The 14,288-nt window shown below is 39.6% G+C and overlaps 1 protein-coding gene across 1 annotated transcript in view; it reads right to left on the minus strand.

The window, feature by feature from the left end:
- The window catches only part of LOC109194564 (obscurin), a 151,841-nt gene that overhangs the window by 96,028 nt on the left and 41,525 nt on the right, over positions 1 to 14,288 (minus strand). The window lies entirely within an intron of this gene.

Consider the following 14,288-nt stretch of genomic DNA (forward strand, 5'->3'; position numbering starts at 1 on the left):
TGTATTTCTTAATTGCAAATGGCACCAAATTGTATTCAAAATTGAGCCACACTTATGGAGCTCCACAATTCTGTTCCTGGTGTTTTGGTTGACAGGCATATAAGGCAAAACACAGGCTCTGTGTTTTGCCTTATATGCATCCACAGGTGTGCCACCAATTTACTCACATGGACTCTACTAACCTATCAGAAGCTTCTTCAGCTCAGAATGGAATCGTCTGGAGTTTTCTTATTAATTAACAATAAACTTAGTGTATATGTACTCCTACATTTGATGAAAGTGATAGACAGCTCTGTCTCTCTTTATTCTGACATTTAACTAATTCAAAAGATATTTCAATATTTATTTATACAAAACAAAACAAGTTTACTCAAAATTGATGTTGTACAGTAAAAAAATGTTCTTGTGTTTTCCATAAAGTGTATGTAAATATCTGGTTTAAACTGTGAATATACTGCTGTGTATTGAAATCCCTCTTGTTTTGCATATATATACTGAACAACATACAAAGCATAATATATAAAATAACCTCTACCAGAGTTTTTTCTTTGAAAGAAGCCCCTCATGTCCATTCTTGTATATCAGTACATTACTGAAACCGATTTATTTAGCCGTGGAGGGTAACAACTGAAAATATGAAATAAACATACATGTAAGCTAAGACTCTCTAAAGAAACAGCGTTGTTGTTGTTCGGCTTTTCATTTCGCCATTTGTTGATTCACTTCAAGAGCAAGTAACGTAATATGGGTCAAGTGATCAGTTTGATATCAATCTTTCGTGATACACCGTCATATTTACATAATTTGTACAGTATGAATGATTTGCTTTGGTACCTGGTCAAACTTCAGTTCTCCTCTGTCTGCCTGGCTGTGCTTCTCCAACAGCGCACTCGAGGCAGCAGCTCCCCCCGCCCTCTCCCTCAGTTGCTTAGTGCCTGAGCTCGGATCATACCATTATTAGGGGGGATTTACGCACAGTCGTAAATTCCCACAGTGTGCACTATGTGCTTCGAATATTGTGTGTAGTTTTTGTTTTATACAGTTGTCAGCCAAGCATCTAACTATGAAAAAATTACGCTCCAAAAGACCCCGGGCTTCTGACAAAACAACCCGGGCTTAAGCCCAGTAAGCCACCCCCACGCTCCGCCCCTGATCCAGCCATGGTGTAAATATCACTCAGCAGCCAGTCGCAGAGCTGAAGCAGGCAGCATCAACACATAAATCTACTCTACCCAGCTTAAATCACAAGACCACCTCTGACTGAAAAGCTGTAGATTTTTCTTGTTTGCACAAATTAATTCAGATTCACACTAATTCTGTTCACAGCTCCAACAAAATGAGGAAGAGGAGGGAGAAACACAATTAGATTGAATTACAATTGGGTGGAAGTCAGAATCCGAATCAGAAAGACTTTATTTATCCCCGAGAACAGGCATAAACAGGCAATAAGGGTGAGATAATAAATACACAGAATATAGACTACTACACATTTTTAAAATTAAAGTGACTGAAAAGTGAATAAATAACTGTAAGTGAGTAAAGTGTCGGCAGGATAAAAAGACTGTAGTTTATGTTTCTGGTGTGGGGAATGGTCTCGACTACCTTGTAGTTCACCTATACTTCATGTATTAGCGATGTGGAAAACTACAGAGCAGGCACGTATAGTGCATCCGCAGGTAAATGAACATCAAATCTCTAAGACGGACTAAAATCTGTATTATACTTTTAGTCTTAAGACCATATGTTGTATATTTATCACCCATGTGATAAACCCATTTCAGCCATTGATCCAAGTTGTGCCTTGAAAACAGGAACGTTGTCTGCATAGATGAGAACTTTAATAACAGGCTGCTACAAAGTGAGGCTTTGCGCTCACATTTGCTGCAAACACTCGTTTTAATTCTGTCACCCTGCTTTGAAGCAGAATTCAGTTGAAATCAGACAAGAACGGGACTTTCTTTTATAATGTGTTCTTGTGGACTGATTGTATATTGCATACAGTTGAATTGGGTTCCAGTCCTTCCTGTAAGACAACAGTCGCAGGCTCATCCGCTGGCCAAAAAGGTTTTCCAAATACCTCCACTTGATCAAGCCTGGATTTAGAAAAGAATAGCAAAAAAAAAAAATAATAAAAAAAAAAAAAATCTGCTCCTCCTGCTTCAGATGCAATTTGTGTTTGTGTGTTCAGAGGCTGCAGCGAGAGGGGAGACCTCGGATCATCCAGCTGGACCCGGAAGAATCGAACATTAACTCTGCTCTTCCAGGGCACCCTGCAGGCTCAGCTGCTGGCACGCCGAGGGAGTGCGGCCACCGCTGGGTTGACGTGAACGCCAAAATGGAGTCCATGACAGGTCGACAGCAGGTATGCCAGTCAGACCTTCTGAGGAGGGTTTCACTTTTCTTTATAATTGACTCTTTTCTCTCTTTCAGCTCCTTGTCTCAGAGTGGGAGGGGTTTGAAGCACAAAGAGAGGAGCTTGTCCTTTGGTTGGCTGATATGGATGTCCACCTGAGTAAGGTTGACCAGCTGACAGGAAACACCTGTGAAAAACTGAAACAACTGCAGGTGTGGGCTTGTTTTGATATGACATATATTTGATATGATACATACGTCACAGACATTATCCAAAACTGGACTAACAAAGAACCATGAGTCCAACATGAAACTTGCCTTACATAACGTAAAGCTGAAGTTCATTGACAATTTTGATCAAAAACTTGTTGTTGAAATATTTTTACTAAACATGCAAACATCTGCTGATCAAAATGTGTTGATTTATTGGTCTGTTATGAAGATATTGCTATTTCTAATGTGTTTTTATCACTTTCTGGTGTTTTATTTATTAAACAATACATGTATTAATTGTTGTGTTATCTATAGTATAGGATTAATTTATAGTATAGAAAGATATTTAATTATTACTGTTTAAGTGACTAATATGTGACATTTATTAGAAGTGGTGTTGTGAGAGTAAAATGCCTTTTTGTCTTTTGGTAGACTACGAAATGGCAATAAAACATTAATATATGTCTATGCTGTGCCTGTATTTATTTTACCCTACTCCAGACAATTCAATTTATGATATATTTTATTTTGAAAGATTTAAAATGGTTCTTTAAAGAACCACTCAAAAAAGGTTCTTTAAAATGTTTTTTTTAAAGAACCAGTTGAAGGACCTGTTTTGAAACGGTTCTTCAAAGAACCATTTTTGGGGCACTTTTAATGGTTGAAAAACCACTAAAGGTGCCCCAAAGAACCATTTCTTGAAAGGTTCTTTGGGGCACCAAAAAAGGTTCTTCTATGGCATCAGTCTAAAGAACCACTTTTGGTTCCAGTTGTTGGTTATTTTTCTGAGTGAAGAACCAATTTTAATGTGTTTCTTTAGTTGCTTTGTTACTAACAGACTGTCAAAATACATCATTTGTCCACATTCCTTTGGTTGATCCTATGAAAACTGCCAAAGATGACAGAGTTTGACAGACATGAAATAGTGTTTTTATTTATCTATTTATTTATTTACTGAATTTATATTATTTATTTAACGTAAATTCAGTAAAATGTTCTCCTTAAATTGCTGGCTGTCTGAGTGGTGTCCCAGAAACGATGTGGGCTTCATAGATAATTGGCAAACCTTCTGGAGGAAACCTGGTCTTGTTAGGAGAGACGGCATCCATCCCACTTTGGATGGAGCAGCTCTCATTTCCAGAAATATGGACCAATTTATTAAACCCCCCAAAATATGACTATCCAGAGTTGGGACCAGGAAGCAGAGTTGCAGTCTTACACGCCTCTCTGCAGCTTCTCTCCTCCTGTTATACTGTTCAGTCATAACTAAAGGAAGAAAACTGGTGCATGTTGTAAGAAAATCATCAGTGCTAATGAAGAAATGAACAAAAGATGTGGCAAAACTGTGATCCAGGATTCTCACTGAAACAGTACTTTTGAGATGTTGAGGTGAGAGCTAGAAGGTGACAGATGTCTGGTGGAAACAAAATGTGGCATTACACACCTGCAGTCAGCTGATCTATGAACTCAAGGAATCAGCAGCTGTGATACATTCGAACTTCATCATAATCTCACAAATCTGCGCTTTTCTCTGGAGAAACGGGTCAGTTAGCAGGTGGGGTTAAAACAATGGCAAGTTTGGCACCTTAAACTGTGATGAGGTCAAATAAAAAAGCCAGACAGATTCATCACAACAAATTACCTACATGACATTGCAACTACTTACAGATTTATTTTTTGTAGATGTTTATCTATGTCAGAGGTTTCAGTCCATCATTATTTGTATCACTTTTAGCTTAATCAAGTCAGATGTCATTCCTGTTCATTTTGAAATCTGCTGTTTTTTCACTCCAAATACACAGCAACACCCAAACAGAACCACTCCTGCTTAAAAATATATATACATTCAAATCAATGCCATTAGTCCATTGTATCCAGCACATTTTAATAACTACTTAATAAATAACATAACCTGGGTTTATGTTACAGTTCACCAAGAGGAAGACCCAAACATACAGAGACAGGATAAAGTGAGGGAAAAGAAGCTTAAACTGGAGGGCAAGAAGAAGCAAGTGAATCAAGAAAAAAACAAAGTGGAAATACTTCATCTTTAGCTCGAGTGATCATTGGAGATGTTATTTTCAAAGGTCTGGGTGTTCTGCAGAGCATCTTCAGCTTTTAAACTAGTCCACTGTGGGGTTTGGAAACATTTGATCTGAATTTACATTAAATGTTTCAGGGAGAGAAACACAAATGCTGCTAAAATAAGCTATTTCCCCTTCACATAAATCACAATGAGCCTGAAAAAAATTACAGAGAAAAAGGAAACAAAGTGATCATGGAGGCCTTTTTTTCTTCAACATAGTGAAACAACAACAAAGCTTAACTTGTGACCTTTGGCACACAACAGCATTGACAGGGTTGAAAATGGAAGCATGAACTTGGTGTTATTAAAATATGACTGTCAAAGCTGAAACTGCTGCTGTCAGTGAGTTGATGACAGTTTGACAGAACCAGACATTTGCAACAAGTTACAACTAAACAGCCGTATAATCACTCACAGCCAAGCAGTGTAAACAGAAGGCTACATTACAAACATATGAACCCTTAAACATGAGCTCAAAAGTCTGCCCTCTTGTTTTTCTGCTCTCATTCAGTCCCTGTTTAACTGAGCGAGCTTACAATTTAATACTGACAAAAACTGACATCATGCTCAGAGTTTTGTCAGGTCACAAATTTTTAAGCCAATACGATAACCTTATCCCACCAACGCTGTGGACGTCCAACCTTTGAGATCCAAATACAATCAAATCAGTCAAAATGATCCTCTGGAAAAGAGCAGAATTCTTAGAGCAGAGTTTATTAAATATTGTCATATGAACAGCAGAGCAGCACATTTAAAAGCAGAAATAACACAGAAAGCAAGCAAACAAAAAATGAAGCAACCCCAGGGTGTAGAGCCTTAAAGCACAAACACACACAAAAGACAGACAGGAAAGAAGCAGCAGAAAGAAAAGGAGCAAGTGCATATCGAACTCATCTTATACAGGAACAGGGATCACCCCTCCCGTTTTTAGGTATCCTTTCATCCTCTGTTTTTCATCGTCCACTTATGATATACACGACCCCGGACCATAACTTCTTGCAGATCAATCTCTCATCCATCACTGCATTGGGTCCCTTTGACAGTTTAATGGTCAAAGTGAGTGAAAGTCTACAGAAAGGCAGTTAATCCATCTAACACTTTTCTTGGGCACCCGTGCTGGACATAAGCTGCTATCCATGCTGAGTAAGGGCTGTTTTTTTTTTCTTATAGCCGTTCGAGGGGCTTATGTTTTTACCTGTAGCTACTTGAGAAGGTTGCAGGCCCTTGCTTGGCAGCCATGAAGCATTACAGCCAAACACTGCTGACTGCTTCTGCTGCACAGTTAGATGCAGCTGCATGCCAAGAAGGGTCATATGCACATACTTTAGTAGTGCCAAGTTAAATTAACCTTTTGTTGGACTAGTGACAGTAGGCCACAAAGCTTTTACATTTTTAAGCAGTATCAATCAACATGTGTTCACACAGCAAATCATTCATTAACATGCTGGAAGAGATATGTATATATATATATGTTAATGAAAATTTTGTGTGTATAGAGAGAGAGAGAGAGAGAGAGAGAGAGAGAACCTAAATGTATGGGTTATGTGATTTGAACATTCAGGTTAAATGCTTAACACAGTGACTCCATATATAAACACTTCATTATGAGCATGCATTGCATATGTGAGTGTATATGATTACACATAATTTGTGAAGGTAACTATGATTACATGTGTAGTGTATACAGGTATATATGTTACAATAAAATCCACAACAGTTTCTACACAGAAACTTTCTAAAGAGCTTTTAAGCTGAAGGAGTCTGCTGAAAACAAAGTTTTAGTTTGCTATGGAAACTGTCACGGTCAGCCGTGTAGAGTGTTTGGAGGACCCAGGTGCGGACACAGACGCAGGAGGCAGAACTTCTGCTAAACTCAAAGCGAGCCTTTATTTGGGGCTGATACTGAAGGCAAAATAACAAACCATTAACTACGGTAATGACAAAACTAAAGTGGGAGAAACTAAAGGCTATGAACGAGGACCATGAACGAGGACTGAACTATGACGAGGTACCATGAACTGACTATGAACACGGCATGAAAAACTATGAACAAGATCTCGGTGCTGGCACATGAAGGTACAGGAACATTGAGACTTTAACGACTGAGCGGACAAAATAAATTGATATCTTATTACATAAGATATTAAATAACAAACTGAAAGAACATTTAATGAATGCTGATTAAAGACTGGTTTTTACACACAGAGCCCCTTACACCACTGTATCCACTGCATTTTAATGAGTGTACAGGTAAAGTGACAGATGTCATGTGGAAATAAAAATAGGAAAATACACACCTGCAGTCGGCTGATTCACAAACTCAAAGAATCTCTTAAAGACGCAGTGTGAATCGTGTCACATTCACACTGCATCAAAATCTCACTAATCTGCATTTTACTCTGGATAAACTGATCTGTGAGCTGCTGCAAGACCAGTTTAGCCAGTTTAGTCAGTTAGTTTGTTTAGTCAGTTTGGGCTTTAAACAGTTGCAAGTTTGGCCTGTTAGACTGTGTGCAGACAAGACAAGGATGAAGATAGATTCAACAGCTGCAGAGGTAAAGTAACTGCAGGTGAGTTACATCACAAGGTAACTATTTATTAACTATCTATTTATTTATTTACTAGTTCTGCTATTTGTAGATGTTTATCTATGTCAGAAGAGTCAATCCACCACTTGTATAATTCTTGTTCATTATGAAATCTTCTGTTTTCAAAATGAAAGTTGAGTCAGAAAGTGAAACTAAAGGTGTTTCTTAATATCACAGCTAAAGGGAAACTGTAAATAGGTTCTGGTTATTATTGCATGTCAGCTTCAAACTACAGTGTAGTGTCAGAATAAATGACTGTCATTCATGAGTAGGTTTACTATTAATGACTGCATAAACTCTGATTTATTTGGTAGAACTTTTGCTTATACTTGACTGCTGTTGGATAGGCTCAAACCACTGAGTTGCACAGAATGCATGGAGACGTTACAGCACAGATGTAGCAAAGCTTACAAGTGTAACGCGGGGGTTCACTAGCTGGGCTGGAATCTCTCTGAATAATTAGAAACAGCAAGATGGAGATGGATCACTTTCTTAGCAGCCTCTTTACTCTCAGCTCACAGCAGCAACAACCAACACTTCCTGTGTGCCGCCCTTATGAATACTTCACTGGCCTCTCAGAAGCCAGGAAATCTTATACTCAGATCAATGCAGGAAAAACAACTAGACAGAGAAAACACGTACTTATTACTGCTTTGAACCTGCATGTGTAAACATTCAAATGTGTAAACATGTAAATATCAGAACACGTAACCACCAAATAGCTACATAACTAGCTAATCCTTGTAAACACCTCTTTGTATATTAAATTACATTTAAATTTACTTCTACACTTTACACAAGCTTTGAATAATTTGAACAGTTTCCAGTTGTTTGTTCTTTTTTTGTTGTTTTTTTACCAGGTGGATCATCACGGCCTTGCTGCATTGGTTCATTTGTTTGACCTTTGTTGTTATTATTTTATTTTATTTTATGATTTAATTTTTTTTAAGTTGTTACAGATGGGACAGACATAGTTGGGGGATAGGAAAGGGAAAAGGAAAGAGAGGAAGGAAAAGAAAAACAGAGGGGAAGAGGGACAGTGAGAAAGGGCACTTAAAAAGAAAAAAAACCTGTTGGGGACTGCAGTGACATACCCGCAGGCTCTGCAGGCAGCCAGCTGTGCCAGAGTGAACGGAGCCGCAGGCCCAGAGGCCAGAGTGGTGGAGCGGGAACAGGGAGGCAGTCGGGGATGGGGTTTTTACTTCTACAGAACTCAGAGCACACACACATTAAATAAACACAGACCCATCCATTCACAAACAGCTGATTAAGAAATGAAGGTGTCATTTGGAGAATGCCTGTTTTTTCACATTTAATCTGCTGTCATTGAAGCAGTACAGACCACAGTGGAGCTACTCCTTCATGAGCCAAAAAAGAGATCTTGAAATAGTTTACATTTTTACAGCAGGTAAGATAAGTATTGAACACACCACCAATTTTGTAAGTAAATATATTACTAAAGTTTCTACTGACGTGAAATTACAACCAGATGTCAGTAACAACCCATCCAATCCAAACATGCAAAGAAATTAAAGCAAAGATGTGCATAAAAACAATTATGAAACACTATTTAATCTGCTTCTGTATAGAGATTAAAAATGTGACGTCATTCAGGGGTAAAACCACAAAGGATTATGGGAACTCGTGGCAAGAGGTACTAGCGCACGCAGGCTTTCAACTGAAATCAGTTACACAGCGATAAAAAGAAACACAAAAAATGGCAAGAAGCTGTTGTATTATTAACTGCAATAGCCGGTTGCATGACAGCCACGGGAAGCTGACGGGTAAAGAGATCGTTTTTTTTTATCGGATTACGTCGTTGAAGAGAAATTGTTTGAGCCATGTTTCCGAGGTAACAAAGAGCCGACGGATGGCCTGGATTGCAGCCATTCGAAGACCAAATATAACGTCCAGCTCACATGTTAGTCTGGTCCAAGCATTCCCACAAAGGTCAGTGTTTTGTAGTAGTTAATACGTCGTTTTTCATAACATAATTGGTGATATAGGTTACAAGCAAGTCTGGCGCTGAACAGAAATTGTCGCGCTATGCTCCTTTGTTTATTGTGCATAAATAGTGAATTGTCCTGACACAATATTGCGTTTCGCTTCTGTTATTACCACGGTACATTGACAAAAACATATACTTTTATTCACAGGATAAAACAGTTGTTTTTTTATCACTAATTGCCCAGTACGATCACAGCATACAATATTATTGTCACTGCTACATTTCTGTAATGCGTACCAGAAATTATTTCCACTACTAATTAATTACCGTTGAGCTCAAAGGTTATATTAATAAACGGTTAACGAATGTGTATTTATGACGATTTGTGAGACTGGTAAACTTACGATACGTACGATGGTCTTTCGTTCTACTTCGTTCTACACGGTGCATTTCAAGGTCCTGTACCCATCCATCGGTAAACTGTACCTGGGCTTGTTGCAGTGACCTGAAGTTACTAAACTTCATGGGTGTATGCACTCACTCCAAGAACCGTATAATTATAAATATGAGTGTGGTGAAAGTTGGGCAGCACGCTAATGTCCACTCTGTGTGCTCGTAAGGGTCTGACCCTTTCACTCCTTTGATTTTTTCCTCGTATCTTTTCTTTGACTTTTCATCAAGTCTGTCTTTGTACGGACCGGCATTATTCTCCTTAGTTTTGTACGGAACTTTTTGGGGGGGCAAAGAAAAAGCAAGAAGGTATTGCAACCAGAGAATGAACGTTTTGCGGTGCTGCAAATGCTTGCATTTGATGCATTGCTTTGATTGTTTTGCCACGAGTACCCGGCATGCAATGCGCGAAAGTCACGTGGTCTGTCAATCTCTATTGAGAAACTAGTGGGGTGCATTACTTGGGTGTGATTTTGGCCCATTCTTCCAAACAAACAGTTTTCAAATACTGTGTGGGATCATTGTCCTGTTGAAGCATCCACTCTGGTTTCATCTTCATCATCCTGGTGGATGGCAGCAGAGTTTCACCCTTCCTTCAGTTACATGAAGCATGCCAGTGCCCTATGGTTGCAAATTTGAAGGAACGACTTCTTACCGCTGTGAGTTATAAAAAGCTCTCAAATGTTAATAAAACTATGCAGTTTTATTAACTTCGTCAAGCTCTTGCTCTTGACGAAGGCGGTCGCATTTTTCTCCTCTCCTCCTCCTCCTCTCCCTTAGCTTCCCTGCTTAGCCTCTTATGTCCTTGTCTAGTCTCGTGTTTTTTGTATTACTTTTCCCTGGAACGCTCTCTCACAGTCTGTTTTCTAAAACCTAAAAGAGGAATTATGGATTTGATCAACTGGTCTCTGAATGCAATTGACACCCCTTTCTCAACGAGAAGTCTGGGCTTGGGTGAGCCTGACTGCTGAAGATTTCTACCTATTCGGAACCATGATAACAGGGTTCTGGCTGATCGGAGCTGGCTTGGCCCTGGCTTATCGAAGAATTAAGAAAGCGGAACCGGCTGTTCAAACCTCCACAAGGCTGCCCGCTGGGATTGAAACGATGGGACGAGGCGTGAGTTTCTCAAAATGGGCTCATTGAGTGCAGCACAGATAAGATCTTGGAAAGGCTACGGCTGCTGTGAATACTCAGAATAAGATCTCTGAGTGCAGACTGGATTACATCTCGGAAGGGCTCGCTCGGCATAACATCTCTGAGCGTAAATTGGATGACATCTCGGGGAGTCACACTGTCGTGAGTTTTTCAGAATCGGCTCCTTGAGCACAAGAATGACAACATCACAGAACGCAAGTATGGCGAAGCTCGCGGCTCTCCAACGGGAGATTGAGAGACCAGTGTTGGACTGTAGAACTGCTTTGAAATTCATATAAGCTGTTCGCACTAAAGTAAAAACCACCATCACTTCATGCGGATACCTTCTCGGCGCCAGCTGCGGTTGCAAGGCTGGAGCTGTACAACAACACCCTGATTACAGACTGTGTTTAGTCTGTTCCTTCCTATTCTATGCAAGGCCACCTGGGTTGGCTGGAAGACTGTTTACTTAGCCTGGCAGGGCGAAGGACACTGTCTCAGCTGAACTCTGGACACACACACACATACATATACACTGATATGCACACACTCATCCCCCCTCCCTTTCCAAACGCCTTCGACGCTTATTCCCTTCCGATGCTGACGGTGGATCATGGAGACCAGCGCATAGGCTGCAGGCCCGGATGTACTGTCTAAATCGGCTGTCTCTCACCCTTTACCCGCCCCTGTTGCTTGTCATGTGTTTCTTTGGTGTATTAAGAGTTTTTTCATGTGCTATGTGCAGAGGTGTTTTTTTTCTGTTCCCAAACTGATCTCCCTGTTGGAGCTCAGTCTGGGGGAGTTATTTTTTTCTCCTTATCTTTCCTCATGTTGTGCTTTTCCATGTTATACTCCTCTGACCTGTCTTCCCCATGTGATGTTTGTGTAATGTATGTATGGTCGGAGGGTAAGATGGCGCCGCCATTGCGTGCAATAGGTCGGCAGCCTTATGAAATTTCCCCCTTGTGGGACTAATAAAGGTATATCAATCAATCAATCAATCAATCAATCAGTTACTGCAGCTGACACTCCCAGCGAGGAATCCAGATTGATTTCACCTGCCAAAGTTTCTTCACTCCTACTGAAAGACTCTCTAACCGCGTGACGAAAACCAGTTGTGTTGCATTCTCGCTGTGACAGTAATAACATCGGTGAAGAGCAAATGCGACAGTATTGCTTTAATGGCTTGTTTCCGTTCCAACCCTTTCCAACCTAACTGACTTTGCAATGTGTAAAACTTTCAGGAAAATAACTTTATTTATAAAAAGCTGTTGATGAAGTGCTTTTGAAAGTAAATGAAACAGTTGCATACTGTATTTCGTAAAACTGGACTTTTTTGACAATCTGTTTTGCAAGTTGACAGTTTGTGTCAGGATGAATATGTAATTATTTACATGGACTAAATACATTTAAAAAATGCAATATTTTTAAAGGCTAATCCAGCTCTCACACTGGGGCAAAGCTGACGTACACTGTGGGCAGTTTGCTGGTCTACTGTACACTCATTCACTCACACTCTTACCAGCAGGTGTGATAAGCCCATAAAACACACTGGGTGGCTCATCTTCCTGAATTGCCGTATGAATATATGGGGTAACACAGACCCACAACAGCCACTATGTGCATAAAAAAATCCAAAACCCAATAATGATAGTTAAGGTTGGACATGTGGGGTGCTCAAGCTCATATTTTTAAGATCAAGGATCTTGAAATTTGTGGATCTGGTAAAATTTAAAACTGGTCAAATAATGTAGAAAGCAAGAAATAATCTCTTACCAGAAAATGTTTCTTAAAAATTTGTTCATAGACAGACTGTGGAGTTATTGTTAGGGCGCCTGAGTCATCGACTTAAGCAATACAATAACTATACAGACAGTTCACCTATTATTATCATACTGTAAACTCATGCAGGCAGATTTAACAGGATGCTGCCATCTACTGGCTGAACTGCACTAATGCTATTTGTTAGAAATCTGAATTTTGACAGGTGTGATGATGTCACTGAAACCTCCGGTGAGAATGTGGGTGTGATACAGGACGCAAGAATGGACAGCTTTGCTGTTTTAGCAGTGCTTTTATTGACAGTAGTGATTACTACAGCTTTGGGCTTCTGTCCAGGACGCAGGCACTACTCTGACTGTCACTCTCCTGCTCCGTCTCACTGCAAGACAATAAAAAAGAGTTTCCATTCATCGATCCAGTCCAGCACACCTGCTCTTTCCCACCTCCACCCTGTGAGCTCACTGTGTCACCCCGAATCTGCAGCAGGCCAAAGACCACACTTCCACCACAGTGGGAAATTTTTTTTATCGTGCTGTCCACCTCATCTACTCCTCCATTCATCTTACATAGCATTATTTTTTTAAACAAATTTAAAATAAATATAAATCACAGATTCTTTAATGTTTTGGAAATCTTGTTCAACTCGATCCAGCTGGGTTTTCTGAGAATGAGATGAAAGATATCGATATTGGACTGAAGCCCTGGATTTAAATGTTTTCTCTGTTGTTTAAGTTGTTGTTTTTCCCTGTGTTGGTTCTCAGCACCAACTTACTGAACAGCATCAAAACGGGAAACTTCAAATCTGGTTTATCATCAGGATGTTATAAAGAGTTTCTATTTACAGTCTGAGATGAGATGCTAACAGTCATGAACCTGAACGAGGTCCATTTTCTGAGAACGTCTTCATCAAGAACTTCTGGTTTTGCGTGAGGAAGTCCTCCTCTGTTTAAAGTTGAAAGAAAATTAAAGATTCATTGAATTATACTGAACATGACACGTTTAAGAAACTTTTAAACTATGACTGAGCAAATGATTCTGACACATACTGTAAAAATCTGTTAAATGTTAAATGTATATTTACAGCTCTTACAAGAAAATCACAGACTTACGTGTTCTCTACAATTCTGATAAAGCATGAATCCCCACGGGAACACAGAGATACAGAGGAATACAGCCACGACGATTCCTCCTTGACCTACAAAGAAAGTCCACAGTTACAAAAACAGTAAAAACATAATTCAGTTAATGATGTAAACAAGAACATTTTAAAGACAGGAAGTGGAATTAACCATTAAATAACCAGTATTACTCTGAGAGCTGAACACCAGACTTTATTTACATGTTTCTGATGCACAGAGAATTTATCTCCACTTACAGTCTGGTGACCTCCAGCTTACATCGGGCCTTTTGCCTAATGATAACCAGGAAAGACTCGAGCCCCCGAAACCCAGAACCCCCTGAAAGAGCTGCAGGTTTATGGGAGGATTTTACTTTGTTGTTTTCCAGATTTCAAAGATGAGAACTGTTTGTATTGTTAGCCTGATGTTTCATTTCCCACCTTACATTACCTTTCATTAACCCAACACTACACAGACTCAGTTTCACTTCTATAGAAGGAGCCTAGTGTTGGACTCCTTTTAGTCTGAGACTGAACTAAATCCATTTCTAGAAAACTGGATGGGAGTGTTTTCTGTTCTGGTAAATTAATACAGTTCCCAGATTTGGCCCATAT

The sequence above is a fragment of the Oreochromis niloticus genome, linkage group LG3, assembly GCF_001858045.2.
Source record: "Oreochromis niloticus isolate F11D_XX linkage group LG3, O_niloticus_UMD_NMBU, whole genome shotgun sequence".
Classification (NCBI taxonomy): Eukaryota; Metazoa; Chordata; class Actinopteri; order Cichliformes; family Cichlidae; genus Oreochromis; species Oreochromis niloticus.